The 23,263-nt window shown below is 43.0% G+C and overlaps 1 protein-coding gene across 1 annotated transcript in view; it reads left to right on the top strand.

Moving 5' to 3' along the window:
- The first annotated feature begins 16,263 nt into the window (after nucleotides 1-16,263).
- The window catches only part of RUBCNL (rubicon like autophagy enhancer), a 38,056-nt gene continuing 31,056 nt past the window's right edge, over nucleotides 16,264-23,263 (top strand). The window contains exon 1 of the mRNA XM_022574856.3: nucleotides 16,264-16,390. The gene's annotated coding sequence lies outside the window, so the exon portion shown is untranslated. The remainder of the gene's footprint in view (nucleotides 16,391-23,263) is intronic.

Here is a 23,263-nt window from a genome sequence, read left to right as displayed (position 1 = left end):
GTGAATTCTATCAAACATTTAGAGAAGAGCTAACACCCATCCTTCTCAAACTCTTCCAAAAAATTGCAGAGGAAGGAACACTCCCAAACTCGTCCTATGAGGCCACCAGACAAAGATACTACAAACCAGATACCAAAGATACCAAAACCAGACAAAGATACTACAAAAAAGGAAAATTACAGACCAATATCACTGATGAATATAGATGCAGAAATCCTCAACAAAATACTAGCAAACAGAATCCAACAGAACATTAAAAGGATCATACACCATGATCAAGTGGGATTTATCCCAGGGATGCAAGGATTCTTCAATATATGCAAATCAATCGATGTGATACACCATATTAACAAATTGAAGAATAAAACCCATATGATCATCTCAATAGATGCAGAAAAAGCTTTTGACAAAATTCAGCACCCATTTATGATAAAAACTCTCCAGAATGTGGGCATAGAGGGAAACTACCTCAACATAATAAAGGCCATATACGACAAACCCACAGCAAACATCATTCTCAATGGTGAAAAACTGAAAGCATTTCCTCTAAGATCAGAAAGAAGACAAGGATGTCCACTCTCACCACTATTATTCAACATAGTTTTGGAGTCCTAGCCATGGAAATCAGGGAAGAAAAAGAAATAAAAGGAATACAAATTGGAAGAGAAGAAGTAAAACTGTCACTGTTCACAGATGATATGATACTGTACATAGAGAATCCTAAAGATGCCACCAGAAAACTACTAGAGCTAATCAATGAATTTGGTAAAGTTGCAGGATACAAAATTAACGCACAGAAATCTCTTGCATTCCTATACATTAATGATGAAAAATCTGAAAGAGAAATTAAGGAAACACTCCCGTTTACCATTGCAAGAAAAAGAATAAAATACCTAGGAATAAACCTACCTAGGGAGACAAAAGACCTGTATGCAGAAAACTATGACACTGATGAAAGAAATTAAAGATGATACCAACAGATGGAGAGATATACCATGTTCCTGGATTAGAAGAATCAATATTGTGAAAATGACTATACTACCCAAAGCAATCTTCAGATTCAATGCAATCCCTATCAAATCACCAATGGCATTTTTTACAGAACTAGAACAAAAAATCTTAAAATTTGTATGGAGACACAAAAGACCCCAAATAGCCAAAGTAATCTTGAGGGAAAAAAATGGAGATGGAGGAATCAGACTCCCTGACTTCAGACTACACTCCAAAGCTACAGTAATCAAGACAATATGGTACTGGCACAGAAACAGAAATATAGATCAATGGAACAGGATAGAAAGCCCAGAGATAAACCCACGCACCTATGGTCAACTAATCTATGACAAAGGAGGCAAGGATATACAATGGAGAAAAGACAGTCTCTTCAATAAGTGGTGCTGGGAAAAATGGACAGCTACATGTAAAAGAATGGAATTAGAATACTCCCTAACACCATACACAAAAATAAACTCAAAATGGATTAGAGACCTAAATGTAAGACCATGCACTATAAAACTCTTAGAGGAAAACATAGGATGAACGCTCTTTGACATAAATCACAGCAAGATCTTTTTTGATCCACCTCCTAGAGTCATAGAAATAAAAATAAACAAATGGGACCTAATGAAACTTCAAAGTTTTGCACAGCAAAGGAAACCATAAACAAGACAAAAAGACAACCCTCAGAATGGGAGAAAATACTTGCAAATGAATCATCTGACAAAGGATTAATCTCCAAAATATATAAAAAGCTCATGCAGTTCAATATTAGAAAAACAAACAACCCAATCCAAAAATGGGCAGAAGACCTAAATAGACATTTCTCCAAAGAAGACATACAGATGGCCAAGAAGCATGTGAAAAGTTGCTCAACATCACTAATTATTAGAGAAATGCAAATCAAAACTACAATGAGATATCACCTCACACCAGTTAGAATGGGCATCATCAGAAAATCTACAAACAACAAATGCTGGAGAGGGTGTGGAGAAAAGGGGACCCTCTTGCACTGTTGGTGGGAATGTAAATTGATACAGCCACTATGGAGAACAGTATGGAGGTTCCTTAAAGAACTAAAATTAGAATTACCATATGACAGCAATCCCACTACTGGGCATATACCCAGAGAAAACCATAATTCAAAAAGACACATGCACCCCAATGTTCATTGCAGCACTGTTTACAATAGCCAGGTATTGGAAGCAACCTAAATGCCCACTGACAGATGAATTGATAAAGAAGATGTGGTACATATATACAATGGAATATTACTCAGTCATGAAAAGGAATGAAATTGGGTCATTTGTAGTGACATGAAGGGATCTAGAGACTATCATACAGAATGAAGTAAGTCAGAAAGAGAAAAACAAATATCATATATTAACTCATATATGTGGAACCTAGAAAAATGGTACAGATGAAGCAGTTTGCAGGGCAGAAGTTGAGACACAGATGTAGAGAACAAACATATGGACACCAAGGGGGGAAAGTGGCTGGGGGTTGGGGGTGGTGGTGTGATGAATTGGGAGATTGGGATTGACATATATACACTGATGTGTATAAAATGGATGACTAATAAGAAAATAAATAAATAAATACACATAATAAAAAAAAGAGAAACCATAAAGTGAAAGAAACAATTGCAAAAATGTAAAAAAAAAAAAAAGATGAAACTGCCCTTCCGCCACCAAGTATAATATTTTTGTTGGTTCCAGGAATTAATTAATTAATTTGTATTGAAGTAGAGTTGATTTACAACATTGTGTTAGTTATATATATATACATATATATATATATTCTTTTTCAGATTCTTTTCCCTTATAGGTTATTACAAAACCCCCAAGTATAATTTTATTCAAGGAAAAGAATACATTAAAAAGAATACTCATTTTTATCTACCCAATAAGTTTGATGGCACAAATCACTATGACTGGACCTGAGCCTTTCCAAAGACCTCAAGCATTACACAGGTTCATGAAACAACGTGCAGATTTTTCCTCCTTGCTCAACAGTATCAATGCTGACCAGGGGAAATGTGCATGTGTGTGTGTGTGTGTGTGTGTGTGTGTGTGTGTCTACATGGCTAGTGAAGCAAACAACTTACAAAAATTTACTTTAAAAAGCTAACATTTATTAAGTTCTTACAGTGTATCAGAAACTGTACCATGCATATTTTAAAATAGTATCTCATCTAATATTCATAAAAACCTATATAATAGGTATTATTATCCTCTTTTACAGTTGGGGAAATTAAGTTATAATGAAATTATCATCATTAGGAATCAATAATGTTTTGAATGTTTATTATATGATAGGCTATACTAAATATCCATATACCTATTTTAATCTTCATAATCACCCTATTGAAGTAGATACTCTTCTCATGTAGTACGGTTTACAAATAAGAAAATGGAGGCTTAGAGACCTTAAATGTCATGCCCAATGTCAAATAAACATACATCATTTTTACTATTTATTGCTCTGTCCTTGACATAAAAAATTTAGTCTCCATTAGTCCTAAGCCTATCTCAGAGATATACATTCCAATACCAGATAGATAAATTTGGGCAAGTTACTTTTCCATTCTTGATAATCAGTGAAAGGCTGGGTTAAAGAGGATCCCATGTCTTCAAACTTGCATCTCAGTCTATTAAGGCTGCCCATTTTTCTTTAGTTTCCATAATAATGTGATATACACTATTGTTTGGGACACTGGGAAGCATAGATTCTAGGCGTTAAGGAGAGCCTGATTAAACATGAAGCATTTGGGGGGGTTGAATCTTAAGGAGTATGAGTGTAGGGCAAAAATAGAAACATAGCTCTGGTGCACAAAAGAGGTATGATCATCATACGAATAGTTAACTCCCCCTTGCTGGACCCTGTGCTACGGTCTGGATGTCTAATGCTACGTGCTAGATGGTATTAGTATTATGTTCATTTTGCAAAGAAGGGAAGTAAGGCTCAGAGAGAAGTATCTCGCTCAAGGCACGCAGCTGGTAAGTGGCAAAGAGGATGGGAACCTGTAGATGTCTGTCTCTGAGCCCCAGCACTAAACACCCAGCTTAGCATTTCAGAAACTGAACTGAGGGGAAGGCTGCTGGCCGAGGAAGAGGGACTGCGTTTCTATACCAATCCTGTTTCAGCTTCTTCTCATTGTTACCTTCGAAAAGATTTGAGTCAGGAACCAAAAACCATAAGAGGAAGATGAGGATTTATGGAAGAAAATAAAATGGATAAGATGGTAACTGAAGTCAATGAACCAAATGTGTGACATAAATTTTTAGCTTGGAAAAAAGCAGTTAAAGTAATAAAGAATCGGACTTCCCTGGTGGTCCAGTGGTTAAGGCTCCACGATTACACTGCAGGGGGCACAGGTCTGATCCCTGGTGGGGAGGTTCCATATGCCGTGTGGTATGGCCAAAAAAGAAAAAGTCACAGGGCTTTCCGAAATTATCTACCTTATTATCCTCTTTTTCTGATAGAGGAATCCAAAGTACATTGCACAGATGATGGTCTCGCATTTTATTTAAAGACGTCCCCAGAACTACCAACCTTTAAGGTCAATAAGTTCATCCTTACATCTGATGGTGAATCACCTGCTGAAAAAAGTTTGAGAAAAACAAGATCATCACTCCAGTAGCTGGGAGGGTCCCATGACTCAAGTTATGCTGACACTTTCATCAAGAGCTCTATGCACTGAGAGCCTGTTTTCTTCCTATCCTGTGGTCTTTTTAAGGGGATTCTAAAAGCACAACCAATTCCTCTTGTATGTTCTCTCTTGTAAATCATGAGTTGGGAAAGGGTCTGGTATTTTGCAACTGTAATGCAGCCACAAAATCAATGTGAAACGTAAGGCTTTGTGTGTGTGAGCATCTGGGTCCATCTGAGTAGTCGTTCACAATACATTGTGAATCTCTAATAAATACAAACCATAGCTAATATAAAAGACAGCTAAATTGTAGGTATTACTGAATATATTATTTCAAATGCCAATCATATCTTTTATGATTAGTGCCTCTTGTGTCCTGATTATGTAACCTTTGTTCATGTGTTTTTTAAAAGAAGGCTTATTGTTCTACCTTTCCCATTAAGGTCTGTGATCCACCTCAAGCTAATTTTTTGTGTATTGTGTGAGGTGGAGGTCAACGTTCAGTTTGATTCCACATGCAATCAAATTGCCCAGGCACCACCTATATTTATCTGAAAGGACCGTACTTGCCCCACTGAACTGCAGTGGCACCTTTGCTGTCAATCAGGTGACCATAGATCTCTGAGTCTGTGTTTGGACTTTCTCTTTTGTTCCCTTGATCAATTAGTCAATGAAAGCCTTTAGCATTCACTAGTGAGTTATACTGTTTTTCTGAGGTTGGAAGGAAAAGAAGACCTAAGTTTAACACAGTTTAATATAGTAACTAAATTATAAAGCCACATAAAATTTTAAGAAAAGTTCCTGGGAGGTGAAAACGTATATTGAATACAATAATATCTGATGGACCAAAAAATTATCAGCATGTAAGTATTCTGGTCTTTCCTCACCATATGCACCCTGTAAAACAAATCCTGTATTTGCCTGTTTAGTTTCTCCCACTTTGTCACTTATACAAAGAGTCTTGCTTGTTTGGAAAGTGTCTAAAAAGGTTTATATAATGTAAAAGAGAGAAGCCAAAAGTTGTTTGGCTAGTGTGTTGAGAGAGAGTTTAGGTGACCTTTGGAGAGAGAGCGGGCTGCTTGGGAGTAGATTCTGGGTGTAAATGTATTGCGGGTGGTGAAGGAAAGCAATGAAGGGGGTGGATCACCTTTGATGACCCTCAAGAAATGCAAAGAAAGGGTTTTGGTTGCATTACAACTTTTGCTGGTTGTTGAAATGTGTTGAAGTAAATTTGAAGCCATTTAAATTTTATAAGAAAGAAAAAAACAGAGTCACAAGCATATAAGCTGATTTAGGGAATTTGAGCTGCTTTTAGAATTATGCCCATTGGCACTTCAACGAAACCCACACGGGCAAGGTAGCCTTGTTTCATGGATATTCCAGACAAGTGCGATTAAATTCTATTGTTTTCTTTACAATAAAAGCAAATTAGTATGTGTTTAAGCAAGTTTAGCTCAATTTTTATAACTTTATGAATTCTATGATTACAAATCAGAAAATGTCGTTTATCAGACTGTAACTTGATTTTTGTTACCATCATATTTAAAGGGATTGTAAACCTCTCTTGAACTTCCGAATAAGTTTTTTCTTCTTTTTTTTTTTCAGAAGTGTTATCTAATAGCCTACTATATTTGCCTTAGAGACAAATGCCTCTGAGGATTCTGCTGTTGTAATGCGATCCGCGGAAGCAGCGACAGGAGCCTTCTCTCACCAGAATAGCGAGAGTAGGTGTATATGTGTATCTGGGTTGATAGAGGTGAAGAGGAGAGGTTAATTTGCACGGTGGGATTCAATTCCCCTTGGTAAAAACTAGGGGAAAACTAGGTCGTGCACTTTTGGGGAAGAACATCTCATTCCGTCCTAAGGAGTTAGGAGAACTCCAGAGCCGGAGAGCACACAGCATGCTGACTTTCACTGAGGTCACTCCCTGGTCACTGTCTTATTGAATTAATCCAGTAGGATGATAGGATGGGGAAGGACTGATGTGTCATTTTGTCAGGGAGACACCCACGTCCTGTTCCTCGTGCTCTTTTCTGTCTTGGATGGGTGAGAGAGGTGACTGAAGTTGAAGGGTTTATTTTTTATTTTTTTGGTAAGAAATAGCCATTTACTCTAGTACTTTTGGAGTAAGAACTCTGTATTCTGATAAAACTCCATTCAATTTTGCAATTGTTTGCTGAGCCCTCACTATATGATGTGCTCTGTGTCAAACGACGGAAGCCACAGTAAGTTGAGTAACTCGACCCAAAAAGTGGCCTTTGGAGAGAGAGAGGGATGCTCGGGAGTAGATTCTGGGTGTAAATGAATCGGAGGCGAGGGGGAAAAGGAAGGCAATGAAGTGGGGGTGGAGAGTTATGAGTTGGATCACCTTTGATGATGCTCAAGAAATGCCAAGAAAGGGTTTCGGTCATGTTGTGATTATTGTTGGTTGTTGAAATGTGTTTAAGCAAATTACCTTACTTCCTTAATCCTCCCAAAATCTCATCCTAGGGAGGGAATTCTACTGACAGAAGAGGGGACAGAAGTCCATCATCATCATATCCTCTTCCTTCTCGTTATCTTCCTCATCATCACGATTGCTATAGCATGATCGACATCTGCCTTGTGCCGTTCTAAGCGCTTTTCACGCGTTACTTTACTTAACTCTCACGACCTGTCTCTCAAGTATATATTTTGATAATAATAGCTACCATAACAGGGAACTCTACCTAATGCACTGTGGCAACCTAAATGGGTGGGAAGTCCAAAAGGGAGGGGATATCTGTGTGTGTATGTCTCACCTTGTTGTGCAGTGGAGGCCAACACAACATTGTAAAGCAACCACACACGGATAAAAATTAATAAAAAAAAATAAACAAGCTCCATCCCCCACTCAGAGAAGAAAAATACTCCAACTCTTATGGTCACTACTCACTCTTAAAAGATTAATTTAGCAAAACTGAATACCCACCACAGTAATGAATGTAATTCAGCGGGAGAGTGGCTTGAGAAGGCTAGCCATGCTGGAAAGCATTACGTCTTAAATGAATGACAGATCTGAAGATTATTTTCAGATTTGGTCAGCATTTTTGAGAAGTAATGATTAGCCAGGGTGGGAAAAATCCAGATTTGTATTAAGTGTTTGCATGTCATAAGGCAGAATAAGCTAAATCCAAGGCTGGGACTTAATATTCAGCCTCTCACCATCCGCTTTACTCGCCAAAATGGACACACAAGGTCAGACTGTGCTGTAAAACTGGGAGAGTTAATGGCGTTGGTACGTTAAGGCCTCAGTGACGTTGGATCCGTCACAATAAGAGCATGTATGCCACAAAACTATACAATAAAGGAGGTATTATTACTATTATTATTATTATTATTCTCACTTTTAAGATGAGTGACAATATTTAGGAAAAGAGAGGTTGAGTAATTTGCCAATAAACACAGCTGGTACCTGTGGATCCAGAATCTGATTCTGAACAGTATAGCTACAGAGCCCACACCTTTAAGCACTATTCATTGCTGTGGCGAGGATAAAAATGCACACACCCACACGTATACACCTGAAGCTTCTCCTACATTTGTGCAATGTGACAACTCATTTTCACGGGTGTTATCATAGCTAATCCTCCCCTAATAATAATGATAGTCAACATTTACAGAGCCTGACTTTGTTTCAGTCTCTGCTGTAGCACTTCACAGCTATTCATTCACTGAATTCTTAAAACAACTCTATGAGATACCTATTCTTATTAGCCCCATTTCACATATGAGGAAACTGAGGCACAGAGACACTAACTTTCTTGTCCAAGGTCACAGAGCTAAAAGTAGCAGAGCCAGAATTTGAACCCACGAAGTTATGTGAACCTGAAGATGCAAGTAGTATTATGCTTATTTTACGGTTGAGGAAACAAATTCGATAAGACTGGATGTGATTTGTTTCAAAAAGGTGGTGTTAATCTATTGTTGCAAAACATTGAATAAACTAGTATGTCATTGTGTAAAAATAATAATAATAGCCACCATATATTGGATGCTTCCTTTGTGCTAGATAGACACTGTGTTGAAATACTTTACATTTATCATTTCATTTATAGTGTACAATGGTGTGTATATATACTATATTGACCAAGCAAAGGCTCTAAGAGTCCTGTATTTCTCTCTGTAATGTCAATTTAAAGGAACCTAATTTATTTATCTTCAGCCTTCCTTCACATCCCTCAATTATCCAAACCACAGCACGGTGGTCATTTTTGAAGAATGTGATGTTCTTGGCTTGGTGTCATCCTCAAGAATTTGAGAAACCTATCCTGCTAAAGACATCAGGAAAAAGGAATTTCAATGCCTATTTGGTAACTATGCATACAGACGGCAAGATGAGACAGAGAGTTCTGAGCTAAAAGTGCAGAGAGTCGGAGCAATGGTCCAGAACAAGCGAAGCACTCAGAATGAATGACCAAGGAGATTTCCACAATGTTCTCTGCCCGGGCTATTAGGTCACCCCAGGAAAACACACAGGCATTTTGAGGGTGGAAAAGAGCTTTGTGTGTGCCCTTCAGCTGCTCCTTCGTCTTCCTGCAGGCTCTGAAAAAAATCAATGGTGGATGCAGACAAGAAATTCTGTTTAGGCCTTTGCTACCGAAAGCGTGGTCCATGGCTCAGCAGCTCTGGCATCACCCACGAGCTTGTTGCAGCATCTGGGGCCCCACCTGAGAGCTACTGGATCCAAATCTGCATTTTATGAAGATTCAAGGTAATTCCTATGCACATTAAAGTCTGAGAACTTGAGACATATTAGATCACCAAGGAAGGAAAATGCAAACATCAGTCCCATCATTCAGAACCCTTTAGTAGCTCCGACTGCCATGAGGATAAGGCTCCAACTCCTTAATGGGGCTTTAGGCTCAGTCTCTAGGCGCCTCTCCCTCCTCTTCCCTCTTATATTCTCCCCAGACTCAACTTAGAGCAGCTGTGCGAACCAGCCAGGCTTTCTTTTCACTCTATGTGCTGCATATATTTCTGCAAACTGAAATAGGAGCGTTCTAAAGCCAAAGAAATATAGTACCGCTTAGGAACAATGAACACACAAAAAAGCTCTCCCGGCCCGTAGGAGCCTGGCGAGTGTGACTGTGGCCAAGTCAGGGTATCAGCTCCGCACACAGCTCAATGTGAGAAGCACTTCTCTTCCCAGAAGGGTTCTTGAGTCAGCAACTTTCAACTGATGGCATTTTCCAAGGGACCTTTTTATTTACCCTTGGTTTGACTCTCTGGCAGCAGCTCCAATACCGGAGAATGACAACAGGATGCTCCGGAGCTCTTCTTAGCCCACCAAAGGTTGTCATGACTCATTGACATGCTGTACTTGCCTTTCCTTCTTCAAATAGGCCTAGTGTTTAGTGTTGGACATGATACGGGTGTCAGCTGTGTTGACAAGAATGTCACCAGCTCTTTCACCAGCCAGCCTGAAGAGCTTCCACGTGCCTCAGAATAGAAATGAAGCTTCCTCTTGCAGGAGGGAAGTTACTACCCGAGGCTAAGACTAAGCTTTGATTTTTAAATTGAATTCACATTTTCCCTGTAAGTGGAAAAGAGAGCTGGGTATTCTCATCCCAAATTCTCTGTTACTTCAAGTCCGTATAATTTAACTACCAATTTCCTGATAATAGAGGCATTCACTCACAACTAGTTACAGAGAGAGATGGTTAAGCCTTAAATTTTTCAGACTATCAATAACACACCAGTTATGGCTCACCGTCTCTATATTTTGCCAAAAACTCATTGATTCAACAAATATTTTTAAGGGCCTATATTAAGTTCAGAGCACTTTGTTGATCAGAGAGAGGGAAAAATATTGAGATATTTTCAGGGGAGTGCAGGAACCCATTTGGCACGGATACGAGACTGCAGCTCCAGGAACTGCATTTCATCAGTGCAATCAAAATCACTTAATCTCGGGCTTCCCTGGTGGTGCAGTGGTTGAGAATCTGCCTGCCAATGCAGGGGACACGGGTTCGAGCCCTGGTCTGGGAAGATCCCACATGCCGCGGAGCAACTAGGCCCGTGTGCCACAACTACTGAGCCTGTGCATCTGGAGCCTGTGCTCTGCAACAAGAGAGGCCGCGATAGTGAGAGGCCCGCGCACCGCGATGAAGAGGGGCCCCCGCTCGCTGCAACTAGAGAAAGCCCTCGCACAGAAACGAAGACCCAACACCGCCATAAATAAATAAATAAATTTAAAAATAAATAAATCACTCAGTCTCTTGCGGTCTGTACTATAGCAGTAACAATTCCCTATCATAGAGCTGTAGCAGTCTCCTATTGCCGATTCACAGTATTAAGAATTTAGTGGCTTAAAACAATACAAACTTGTTATTGCACAGTTTTGGGGGTCAGAAGTCTAAAATGGGTCTCACAGGGTTAAAATCAAGGTGTCAGCTGGGCTACATTCCTTCTGGAGGCTCCAGGGAAGAATCCATTTCCTGTCTCTCCTAGACAGAGAGGCTCTCTTTGGCTCATGGCCTCCTTTCATCTTCAAAGCCTGCGATGGCTGGTTGAATCTTTGTCGCTTGCATCACTTTGACTCTCCTGCCTCCCTTTTTTACTTATAAGGACGCTCGTGATTACAATGGGCCCATGGGGAATCATCCAAGTCAGCTGATCAGCAGCCTTATTTCTTTTTTTTTTTTTTTTTTGTTGCGGTACGCGGGCCTCTCCCTCTCGTGGCCTCTCCCGTTGCGGAGCACAGGCTCCAGACGCGCAGGCTCAGCGGCCATGGCTCACGGGCCCAGCCGCTCCGCGGCATGTGGGATCTTCCCGGACCGGGGCACAAACTCGTGTCCCCTGCATCGGCAGGCGGACTCTCAACCACTGCGCCGCCAGGGAAGCCCCAGCAGCCTTATTTCTATCTGCAACCTAAACTCCCCCTCGCTATGCAACATAACATAACTACAGGTTCTGGGCATTAGGATGTGGACATCTTTGGGGGGCCACTGCTCTCCCTATCACAGGATCTGATGAAACTCACTGGAGATTTATATATAAGCAAGAACGATAATTTATTACTATTTACTGTGAGAAATGTAACTCTGGGGAAATGGAGTAGGTGGGAATGCCCATATTGGCTGGTCAGCATCTCATTTCCCTGTAGGCAAATTGACACAGAAAATCAATTTTTAAATAGAAGATAGCTTGGAGAGCATGAAATCAGAACATCAAATAAAGCTGAATGATTTTAATGGCTGCTGAAATGAATCAGTGAGAGAGAAGCTGTTGGTTGGATCCATCTATGTTATAGAGACGTAACTTCCGTTCATCCATTGGTATTCATTGTACTGGCACGTTAAATGTTTTTAATTTTTAAATTTCATGTGGCAAAATAATTTTTTAAGAAACTCAGTTTTTCTGTTCTTACTGCTTTGCAGAAAAATCTGAATGAATGAGACCACTTTTCTCTTACCTCCCTGGAAAGGGCCAGCAGGGCTTTGAATCCCCCGGGTCAGAGATAAGAGATTTTTGTATTTGGTGTAATTGTGGTTTTGTCATACGATAAGCAAAAAGGCAGGAGTTGCCTGAGTGGGAAGTAGCTTCTTCAAGTAGGAGCTAAGGAAAAGAGATTCTTTTTATTTACTTTTGACTTTTATTTTTTTATTTTTGATGGGAAGGACAGAGAGGACCTGTGAGAGAGGGTCAGACTCTCTGAAGGGACGTTTGGATGCTGAGCAAGTGCACCCCTAAGAGCTTGGTGAAGGATCCTTGCACCCACGTTTGGTACAGAGTGATGGAACTTCCCAAATTAATAGACTTCAACAATGAGAATCATGCAGTGACCATGATGGAACAAAGACTAGAAACGTCCATCTTTCCTCGGACATTACGTAAGCATCTGGGCTCTTGAGAAAATCTAGGGAGGCAGCAAGGCTCTCTAACACACGACAGATTTTTCTTGCCACTTATTCAGGTAGAGATACCAAGTTAAACTTAATTTAATTTAGAAAAAAAATTTAGAAAAATAAGGTAACTTTGTTATGGTAACAGAATTTTGGAGAAAAATTCAATACCAGCCATACAGGATTTTATTTAGGTGTTTCGGCCTTTCCTTATCAAACCGTCCATGTGGAAAAGAAGGCTCCCACAGAAACTAATGAAATGTCAGGCATGAAACACTGAAGGGTCAGCTCTGGGAAGCAGGTGTGAAAAATATAAGACGTGGTTAATGGCTTGAGTTACAAAAGGTAGGAAAATATGAAGAATTCTCCCAGAGCAGTTGGTGGGCCATTGTGGATCTCAGAGTAATTGAGGCAGGGGTGAAAGAAGAGACTGAAATTTGGGTTGAGACCACAGTAAAGAACACTTTAAATGTTGACTAAGACACTGAACTTTGGACACACTAACTGTCCCCAAACATGGGATAATCTTAGCTGAATGTCTTCCTCTTTTGTAGGATGGCATTCAAATTATACCCCACAAGCCACATGAACAGTTGGAATTTTAATGAAACACCTAAAACATATGAAGTACAGGACTGGGTCCTGGGGAGGAGGCATCGTGGGGGAAGGAATTCAGAAATAAGTAAGGTCCTCTGGGTCCACAATCTAGTGGGCAAGACAGAATGCAAACAACTTAATATTTTTAGTTCTAACGCAGATAACCGTTTACCACTGCACTCATGCGAGACCTCAGAGTTTTGTGCATACCACATTTTTCATCACGAAAAGGGACCAGAGAACAGGTGCAGCTTCCGGTTCTACTCGTCCAGCTGAGAGCATCTTCAGAAAGGAAAAGCAGGAATTGCATGATAAAGAGAGAGAGGAGGAGGAGGAATAGAGGGCAATATTTACTCATTATCTGTCAGGCCAAGGGCACAGGCCCCTCATCCTGACATCTCCGTGGAACAGGCTGACCCTGGGCATCGGGGTTTGCCTGAAGCTGTGGGACTGTCGGTGCCTGGTATTCCTTGAAGCAAAGATTATTTTCACCTGGGGCCACAATCCTTTTGTTTTAGCTGCCTCTGTCTCTTACAGGTAAAGAGGCTCTTTCAGGGCGTGGTATCTCTGAGTATGCCACTAACAAACCCCAGGCTACCTATCACAGCAGAAGCAAATAGCAAAATGGCGGGACTCTTCTTCCTTCCCCAAAGCTGGTCTCTGACACCCCTGAAGGAAAGCAAAAGAGAGCAAGATTTATTAAAATTTAAGAAACTAATCCCCAGAGGTCGGGGCCCCTCTCTTAGCATCGTGCTTTCACTTGGGCTTTTACTCCAAAGAAGTGTCACATCGTGATAGTAGATTTTCAATACGTACGTATGTATTTATTATAATAAAATACATATATATTTCATTATGGTAAATATACATGACACTATTTTAAACATTTTTTAAGAATATAATTCAGTGGCATTTAGTACTTTTGCAGTAATGTGCAACCATCACCGCTATCCATATCCAGAACTTTCTCAGCATCCTAAACAGGTACTCTGTACGCATGAAACAACTCCCCATTTTCCCTCCTCCAGGACCTGGTACCCTCTATTCTATTTTCTGTCTCCATGAATTTGCCTATTCTAGCTTCCTCATGTAAATGGAATCATACAGATTTGGGGTTTTGTGGGTTAAAAAAAGTGGGTATCTCTCAGATCCCCTGGCGTGTGTCCCGGCTTCCCTCCCACACAGGATGGCCCCTTCATCCCTGCACGTCTGCATGGTGACCATACCATTAGGTGCCTTCCTGAAGCTCCTCCTGCTGTTCGTTTCAGCTCAGTTCCTCCCTGCTCTGTACAGAAGCTGATTTCCCCTTTGCTGGCTCTGTCAGCTGAGCTCAAAAGCAGGGTCGCGTCTCTGCTCCCGGCACAAATAACTCCTTGTGCAGCCCGGCTGGGTTTGGACGGGCAGCTGCCAGGCTTCTAGTCTCCTACAAGGCTGTCCCGGTCACAAAGGAGCTTTGTGTGTGACCAACGGGTGCTGGGGGGGAGCCCTGCTGGCTGAAGCGCTAAGTTGTTCCTGGTACTTGTTCTCACTGCCCTTGAGACCTGGGGCCTGGAGGGCACTATGACCTGGCAGATGACCTTCCCCATGAAAAATAAAACTTGCCTCTGCTTCTCCTGCATGGTTCTTGGTTTGTAATTATCTGTGACTTTTTCAGGACTGACCAATCAATAAGGCAGTCTTGGAAAGCCTATCCCTCAGCATTTAGCGACTGGAAAATTCTACTTCCAGATCCCTGAGGGGCCAGGGCAGATTTCCAGTGAGTATTCCTAATTTGAAAAATCTGTCCTCGAATTTTCTTAATTCTAGAGATACTCCTCCAGAACATGGGCTTCCTTTATCTGTGATTAGATGTGGAATGTGTACATTCAAATTTATAGAATGCCCCACACAACAGTGCATAGGCCGGGCTATTTACCTCTTTACCTGTTAGTAAAGATGATTTCAAAGTGGCTTCAGAGGGAACTGACCAAACCTTATCGTCTTGGTGCAAAATCTCCTGGTCTCTCTACAAGAATACTTTTCTTGCCTGAGACTCTGTGCAGTCTAGTACCTACTCAGTTTTTCTTGTTGTTGTTGTTTTTTGTTTGTTTGTTTGATTTTGACTAGTAGACTCTCTGATTTACTTTGCATGACATTTGCCCTTGTTTTAAGATTCTTTCTCTCAGCTTCCTCCTGATTCCTCCTTTAAATATTCCTTAGAAAGGCTCTGGCTTGGCCCCTTCTGTGTCATTTCATTCTTCCTCTGTGTCTTGCTAGTGGCACAGTGGCAATTGGACATGGGGTTTTGTGTTAGATACATCTGCTTTCAAAGCCTGACTGTGCTACTTCCTGGCTGTGTGACCTTGGGCAAGTGACTTAACCTCTCTAAGCCACAGATCCCTCCTCTGTGAAATGGGAATAAATGATTTGTTATTCCCGGGGATGTTGAAAATAATCAGGAAAAGTACCTGGCACATAGCAGAGACTTGGCAAACGTTAGCACACATCCCATGCCCTTTCCTTTCTTGATCTAGTTTAGTGTAAGCCCTTCCCAGTCGGCCTTCAGCAGACGTGAATTCCTGAGACAGAACCCCAAATGTCTAGAGCTCTTCCAGGTCTAAGCCAAACTAGGCTCCACACCGGCTGCCCTCAATGGAAGCGGGTGACTGACAGCTAGCGTTCACCGGGCTTTTGATCTTGATTCTCCCTTAGGTCTTCATCAGAAGAAGCAGCGTCTACGCGGCGCCGCCCCTTAACTAACTCCACGCCAGGCTGCGCCAAGGAGGGGGATGTTTCAGAGAGACCCCCGGCAAATAAAGCCAAAAATACCTCTGACATGGTTCCACAATGTCACTTCCATGTTCCTGGAAGTGACAAAGGACAAAGCCAAGGAACCAAAAGGATTGCGGTGCGGGTTTGGTTCTACCGAGCAGAAGGGCCAGGACTGGCTCACCTGCGTGTTGTTACCGGAGCAGGTAACTGGGAGATTCTTTCCCCTAGAGACGTTAGGGCGCTGCTGGAGCGCGCTGAAGCTCCCTAGGGGCCGAGGGACGCCGTGCACTCAGCCGTACTGTCAGGGCTTAGGTTTCTATTTGTGAAAACTTTCTGTATTGGTTGGCTGCTTCTCGCCAGCCTCCACCGCGATCTGCGTGCTCTGCGCGGCACAGCTGTGATGGGTTTCCAAACCCTCGCTGCAGGCGGACAAGGACGATTAGGTTGAACGAATGCTGGCGGTGGCGTCCTCGGAGTGGGGTTCCGCGGGGAGCAGCCCGCTGAGGTCAGAAAGACGCGGCTCGCGCTCCGGGTAAGTTGCAGGTCCCCGCTGGGCCCATTGATTGCAGTGCAGACTTGAATCCAAATTACTAAGGAAGATCATTTCAGGCCATAGCACTGACGCTGAAGATGAATGCTTTGAGCTTTGGGGTTGGACATCTAAGTCCGCAAGGTGTGTGATTATCTCGTTTCGACCCCGGAAAGCGCGGTTCCATCTGGGCCCCCAGCGAGGGGTAGGGTGGGATTTCCGGAGGGAACCGAGGGAGAAGGGAGCACAGCTGCTCCGGCGGTCCCCAGCCCGCATCACCCAGGGCCCGGTGTCGGGGGGAGCGCAGGGGGCCCGAGTGGCTTCCAGCTCGCCTCTTTGGCGTCTTCCCGCGAGCAGCAGGCCGGGGAGTGGCGCTTCGCTTCCCTGGGGGGCTTCTCGGATTGCTGCCGGAGCCCCGGATTTTTTGGTTGGCGCGGGGAGATGGGGGTGGCGGCGTCAGGGCGCCGCTTCCCCCTCCTCGTTCCCTCTCTCGGCCGCTTGGGGGCGCAGTGACCGCGCAACGCGGCTCGGAGCCGCGCCAGAGACGAGACGCCGCGCGGCGCCCACATGGTTTTCCGCCGCTTGGTTGAGCCAGGCGGGGCCGGGGACGCGAGAGCTGCGGGAGGTGCGGGGAGAGGGGGAGGGACGCCAGATAGGCGAGCACAGAGCGGAGATTCGAGGGACCCCAAGGTAGGTCAGGGAAGTGCCGAGTCCCGCCTCCCCGCCCCGCCCCCGGGAGAAGGTAGGAGGGGGCATCTCGGTAAGGGTGGCGGATTTTTGTGGAGTTGCCTTGCAGGGGGTGGGGGTCGGGACGACCCTGTGCTCGGCTTGGGTCCGAGGGGCGCAGGAGCCGGATCACCAGGCACTTTTGCGCAGGGCGACTCTCAGTAAGCGCGAATCCTGCGCCCTGCGTGGTCCCGGACGCTGGGCTCCGGACTCGGTGGCTTTTCCCGGTTCCACAAAAAGCGCCCACACAGCAGGCGAAGGTCTGCGGAGGAGCACCCGCCTAACACGCCCAAACCTGGTGGCAAGCAACTTTTGGCTGCTTAACTGAACTACGTTAGAGTGCGAAAGCGCCGCGCAAGGTTTCGTCCGGGCGCCAGGTGTGACATCCACCTGCTGAGATTGCAGCGGGGATAGCGGATGCTGCGTTTCACCCTCACCCCGCCTGCCCGTGGCCGCGCGGGAGGTTTGCTACCGACCTCCTGCGAAATTGATGCTGTCGGCTTGGAGAAGGTAGAGCACCTTCAGAAGAGGGGTCCTTTAGCCTTAATGGGAACGAAGACTCAAAGGAAAGGGGATATTCAAGAGCTTCCCTGTGTTATGCCAGTGCAATTTGGAAGGATCTTTAAATTGAAGATGTGCAGGCAAAGTGCAAAGGACTGAGGGTCGGCAGACTTGGGTTTCTTAGACCCTGTCCTGAGGCCGAATAGCAGAGGTCTCAGCAAGTCAGGAAACCTCTTTGAACTTCAGTGTGAGAAGCGTGGGGATGGTTCCTGCCCCACCTCACTGGGTGGTTTGGAAGAGAATTGGAGGGAGGGTGGTATTTTGAAAAGTATAAAGTGTGGTTTGTACAAATTAAGCATTGCTGCCCACACCTTTTTCCTGGACACCGACGGAACCTTGCTCATAGCCGAGTTAAGGCAGGAACTTCGCGGCAGTGAGGGCCTTTTCCTGGTTACCTGTCAGAGGGGCGAGATGCGTCTGTTTCTCAATCTCTTGTTGCAGTTCCTCTTCACGGCACAGCCGTCGTGAAACTGCCCAGCACAGTGTGACATCAGGGGACAGGAACTTTGTCTTGTTCATCAGCTTCTTTAGGGCGGGTACAAAGCGGGGGAGGTGCTCGGAGAGTGCACGAAAGTTGAAAGTCTTTGTTGGAGCGGCTGGGGGGTTAGATTTGATTGCACGTGTTCTTCAGGAGAACAGGTTTAGCTCCGAAAACATTGTTGGCTTTCTGAAGTTGGAGTTCTTGTTTTCTGACGCGGGGAAAATTCTGTCAGAGCCAAGGATAGACATCCAAGAATAAGCATTTTAATTCGAATGCTTTTAGAGGAAGCTAGGTAAAGAGCTCCGGAAATGTTTCCCACACAAATCATAGCACATATTAGCAAGGACAAGTTAGAAGAGTTTCTCTTATTACCAAATTTAGATTCATATATCTAATACTGAAAGGAGAGATTCGCATGGTTGGTTGTGTTACTGTTAAAATTTAAGCAGTCCATTTGAGATAAGCGTGTCCAGCCCTTCCAGAGGCTATAAAAGTGAGCAATGCTAGAGCCTGTATGTCATATTGTATCTTTTCATGATACCAAACAAGACCTCTGACTGGCTTTTCCATTTTAACTAAAAGGAGTTGAAAGATGACTCATTTAAGAGATTGGGAAATAAAACTAGATTGTCTAGGGGCTTCCCTGGTGGCGCAGTGGTTAAGAATCCGCCTGCCAATGCAGGGGACACGGGTTCGAGCCCTGGTCCGGGAGGATCCCACATGCCGCGGAGCAACTAAGCCCGTGCGCCACAACTACTGAGCCTGCGCTCTAGAGCCCGCGAGCCACAACTACTGAAGCCCGCGCGCCTAGAGCCTGTGCTCCGCAACAAGAGAAGCCACCGCAATGAGGAGCCTGCGCCCCGCAACAAAGAGTAGCCCCCGCTCACCGCAACTAGAGTAAAGCCCGCGTGCAGCAGCGAAGACCCAATGCAGCCAAAAATTAAATAAATGAATAAATAAATAAGTTTATAAAAAAACTAGATTGTCTAATACTTTATAAAATAACACAAAGGGTGATAATAAAGCTAACTTTTATAGACTATTGTGTGCCAGACTCTGATATGCATGTTACAATCCATTTAGTTCTCACAAAAGTCTGTAAAGAAACTGAAGCACAGAGACGTTGAGTGCCTTGCCCAAGGTCACACAGCTAGTAGTGGAGAATTTCTCTCAGGTTGGCATAACAATTACATTTGATTGGTACTCTTGTGTTTGTTTCTTAACTTCTGCGCTGGGTTTTCTCCCACACATACAGGTGGTCAGGAGTGAGACTAAGGGCTCTGGAGCAGGGATTCAGGACCCTGAGCTTGCTGCCAAGTTGCTGTGTGGTCTTTACTTCTTTTTTCTGAGCCTCGGTTTTCTCATCCACAAAATAGTGATAATAATTCCAAATTGAGCGAATGCTTTATTTCTCACGTGAACATGGAGCGTGAACTGTGAAAGAAATACTTCTCAGCATGTAAAGGGAAGTTTCAGAGTCAAAGTGTTTTTGTCATCGGTTAACAGTAGGCTGGCAGGTGGCAAATGAGTAAAAGCTGGAGGAGACTACACACAATGTGATTTACCCAACAATTAGGTTTGAAATTTGTTTTAAAAAATTCTTGAGTTCTGTTCTTGGATCCTTAGCATTATGTTTATTAAAAGAGATAAATGCAAATTAGACCTCAGAGTTTTTCTGGCAAGTAACATTGAATAACACTCACAGCCAGCACGTGCTTTTCTCTGGTTGAGTTCAGGTGATGAAAATTGGAGGGTGGAGGGTTTGTTTGTTTTTTAATCCTTACATTCTACATCCTTTTATTCCAACAAGCTATAGTGGGTCAGAGAACAACCGAGTCCTGAAAATATATGTAAGTTACTTCCCTATCCTCTCTTTCTTTGTTTGGAAATTGTTCTTAGAAGACAGCTTTTGGGACAGCCAGTTTAAATCTGGTGGGTGAGGAAACTTGAATTTCCATATATGCTTATATTAAGGGTATTTTAAACAATACGGTTCAGTTGTCAAATCATTTGAACTGTCCTGTGACCTACGTAAAATCTTTTTTGGGGGGAGGTTCTCACTCTTAATTTAGAGTGTGGTCTCGATGGAGATTTGGGCTGAGGGAGGTAACCGTGTCAGTGTTACTGATGTGGCCAGGCTCACAGCAGCCGGTCCGCGCTTGGTGAATTTTGATGATCTGGAGTGATGTTTGGATCCGTGCTATTTAAAGGTCTTCCCTTCACCCCTGTGCTGTTGTAGGTTAGAATGTGGATTTGGAGCGAGACTGCCTGGCTGGGAAACTGGCTCCATTGACTAACCATGCCTCAATTTCTCATCTGTAAGATAAAGACAGTGTTGTCATATCTACCTCATAGGTTGTTAGGAGGATCAGGGGTGTGTATGTGTGTGTGTGTGTGTAGAAAGCTTGGAACAGCGTCAGGCACATAGTAAACGCCATCTAAGTGTTAGTAATGAACGGATAATGAGTGCTATGGAAAAAGAAACAGCGCAGGTACTTCCCTGGTGGTCCAGTGGTTAAGACTCCACGCTTCTACTGCATGGAGCACGGGTTCAATCCCTGGTCAGGGAACTAAGATCCCACATGCTGTGCAGTGTGGAAAAAAAAAAAAAAAGGCAGTAAATGGGGATAGGGTATACTTGTAGGGATGCAGTTTTTAACAGGGTGATAGGGAAATTCTCAACCCAAAGGTAAATTTGAGTAAGACCGGGGGGGGTAGGAGGGTGTAGGGGTGTAAAGGGGTATAGTGGTGTAGGGTTGCAGAGGGGTATAGAGGTGTAGGGGTACAGAGGTAAATAAGGGGGTCAGAGAGGTAACTTAGGGACACAGACAGATATAGCACATGTTGAAGGTTTTTTTTTTAACTTGGGAATTTTCTTATGGAAAATTTCAACCATTAAGTAGAGAGAACAGTCTATGTGCCCTTCTCCCACCTTCAACAATGATCAAAATGGCCAATTGTGTTTCATCCATATCCACCTCCCTGGCACTGTTTTATTTTAAAGCAAATTCAAGAAATTCTATCAATTATTTCTAAATCCTTCTGTATATATTTCTAAAAGGTAGGCACTTAACCAAACATGACCATGATACTTAATCTCTTTGACTTTGTTTTCCCATCTCTAAATTGGGACCAGCAGAACCTCCCCTGCAGTGCTTGTGTAAAGATAAGGGTGGATGCTTGGAGCCCTCAGTGTAGACAATCGGTTCCCCATTATTCAGCCATCATGCTGATGGTATTGTCCTTACTCTCCCTTGGGTGTTTTTTTTTCCTACATAGTTCAGTCATGGCATTTTCACTTCTACTTACTCTCTCCCTTCTCCATGCCTACTTTAGGCACATTTATTCCGTACTCCCTTTATCTACTCTCTTTTTCCCCTTTTAGCTTTCAGTGCTTTTTTTCTCAGCCTGACTTACAGCTTGTGCTCCTTTGACCCCTGTGGCACACGGAATACCAGTGCTCTATAGTCTTCTCAGACCTTTTTGAAGGGAGATGCGTACTTGGCCCATTTCATTTTTTCAACAGCATTATTGAGATTGAGATAGAATTGACATAACATAGAATTCACCCAATTAAAGTGTACAATCCAGTGGTTTTAGTGTCTTCACAGGTATGTGCCAGGATTCCCACAGTTGGTTTGAGAACATTTAGAACCTCAAAAAGATACCTTTGACCTGTTACTCCCTATCTTCCCATCCCCCAAAGCAACGGCTAATCCGCTTTCTGTCCTATGGATTTGCCTATCTGGACATTTCATTCATTCATAAATAAATAAATACATAAGAAATATTTTTGTCACTGGCTTCTTTCACTTCGTAGGATGTTTTCAGGGCTCATCCATGTTGTAGCATGCATTAGTACTTCCCTTCTTAGGATGGCTGAATAATATTACATTATATGGCTGTAGTGTACTTTGTTTATCCATTTTTCAGTCGATGAACATTTGGGTTGTTTCCACTTTTTAGCTATTATGAATAATACTGCCATTAACATTCACGTAGGTATAGAAACATCAAATCACTGTTTTGTAACGGGAACTAACATAGTGTTGTAGGTCAATTATACTTCAAAAACAAACAAATTTATAGAGAAAGAGATCAGACTTGTGGTTGCCAGTGATGAGGTTGGAGGGGGAGGGGAGGGGGATTGGATGAAGATAGTCAAAAGGTACAAACTTCCAGCTATAACACAAATAAGTGCTAGTGATGTAATGTACAACATGATTATAATAGAATTAACACGTCTGTATGTTATATATGAAAATTGTTAAGAGAGGAAATTCGAAGAGTTCTCATCAGAAGAAAAAACGTTTTTTTCTATTTCTTTGATTTTGTACCTATACGAGAGGATGGATGTTCCCTAAACATACTGTGATCATTGCTTCACAGTGTATGTAAATCAAATCATTATGCTGTAAACCTTAAACTTATACGGAGCTGTGTGTCAATTACATCTTGATTTTTAAAATTCATGTGTAAATTTTTGTGGTAACATATACTTTCATTTCTCTTGGGTATATAGCCAGGAGTGGAATTGCTTGTTCAAATGGTAACTGGATGTTGAACCATCTGAGGAACTGTCAGACTGTTTTCTTTCAATAATATAGCTCCCCAGTTTATTTTGCCCAAATATGGGAATCTAGCTATCTTTCAAGTGCAGGTACCCACCCTTACTTTGGGTAAATTTTTGTATTCATATTTTTCTAAGTCTTATTTAGTTATCTAATTATATTCATGTAGATGCCTTTTTGTTATTGATGTTTTTTGTTGTTTCTTTTTTTAAAATTATATTTTGGCTGCGTTGGGTCTTCGCTGCTATGCGCGTGCTTTCTCTAGTTGCGGCGAGAAGGGGCTACTCTTTGTTACAATGCGTGGGCTTCTCAATGTGGTGGCTTCTCTTGTTGCAGAGCACGGGCTCTAGGTGCGCGGGCTTCAGTAGTTGTGGCGCACGGGTTCAGTAGTTGTGGCTTGCGGACTCTAGAGCACAGGCTCAGTAGTTGTGGTGCGTGGCCTCAGTTGCTCAGTGGCACATGGGATCTTCCTGGACCACGGCTTGACCGCGTGTCCCCTGCATTGGCGGGAGGATTCTTAACCACTGCGCCACCAGG

Source organism: Delphinapterus leucas, chromosome 18, assembly GCF_059928025.1.
Source record: "Delphinapterus leucas isolate spDelLeu-1000000601 "Yukka" chromosome 18, BTC_Dleu_Yukka2, whole genome shotgun sequence".
Taxonomy (NCBI): domain Eukaryota; kingdom Metazoa; phylum Chordata; class Mammalia; order Artiodactyla; family Monodontidae; genus Delphinapterus; species Delphinapterus leucas.
The sequence above is the reverse complement of the archived record's forward strand: the minus strand, read 5'-3'. Positions and strand labels throughout refer to the sequence as shown.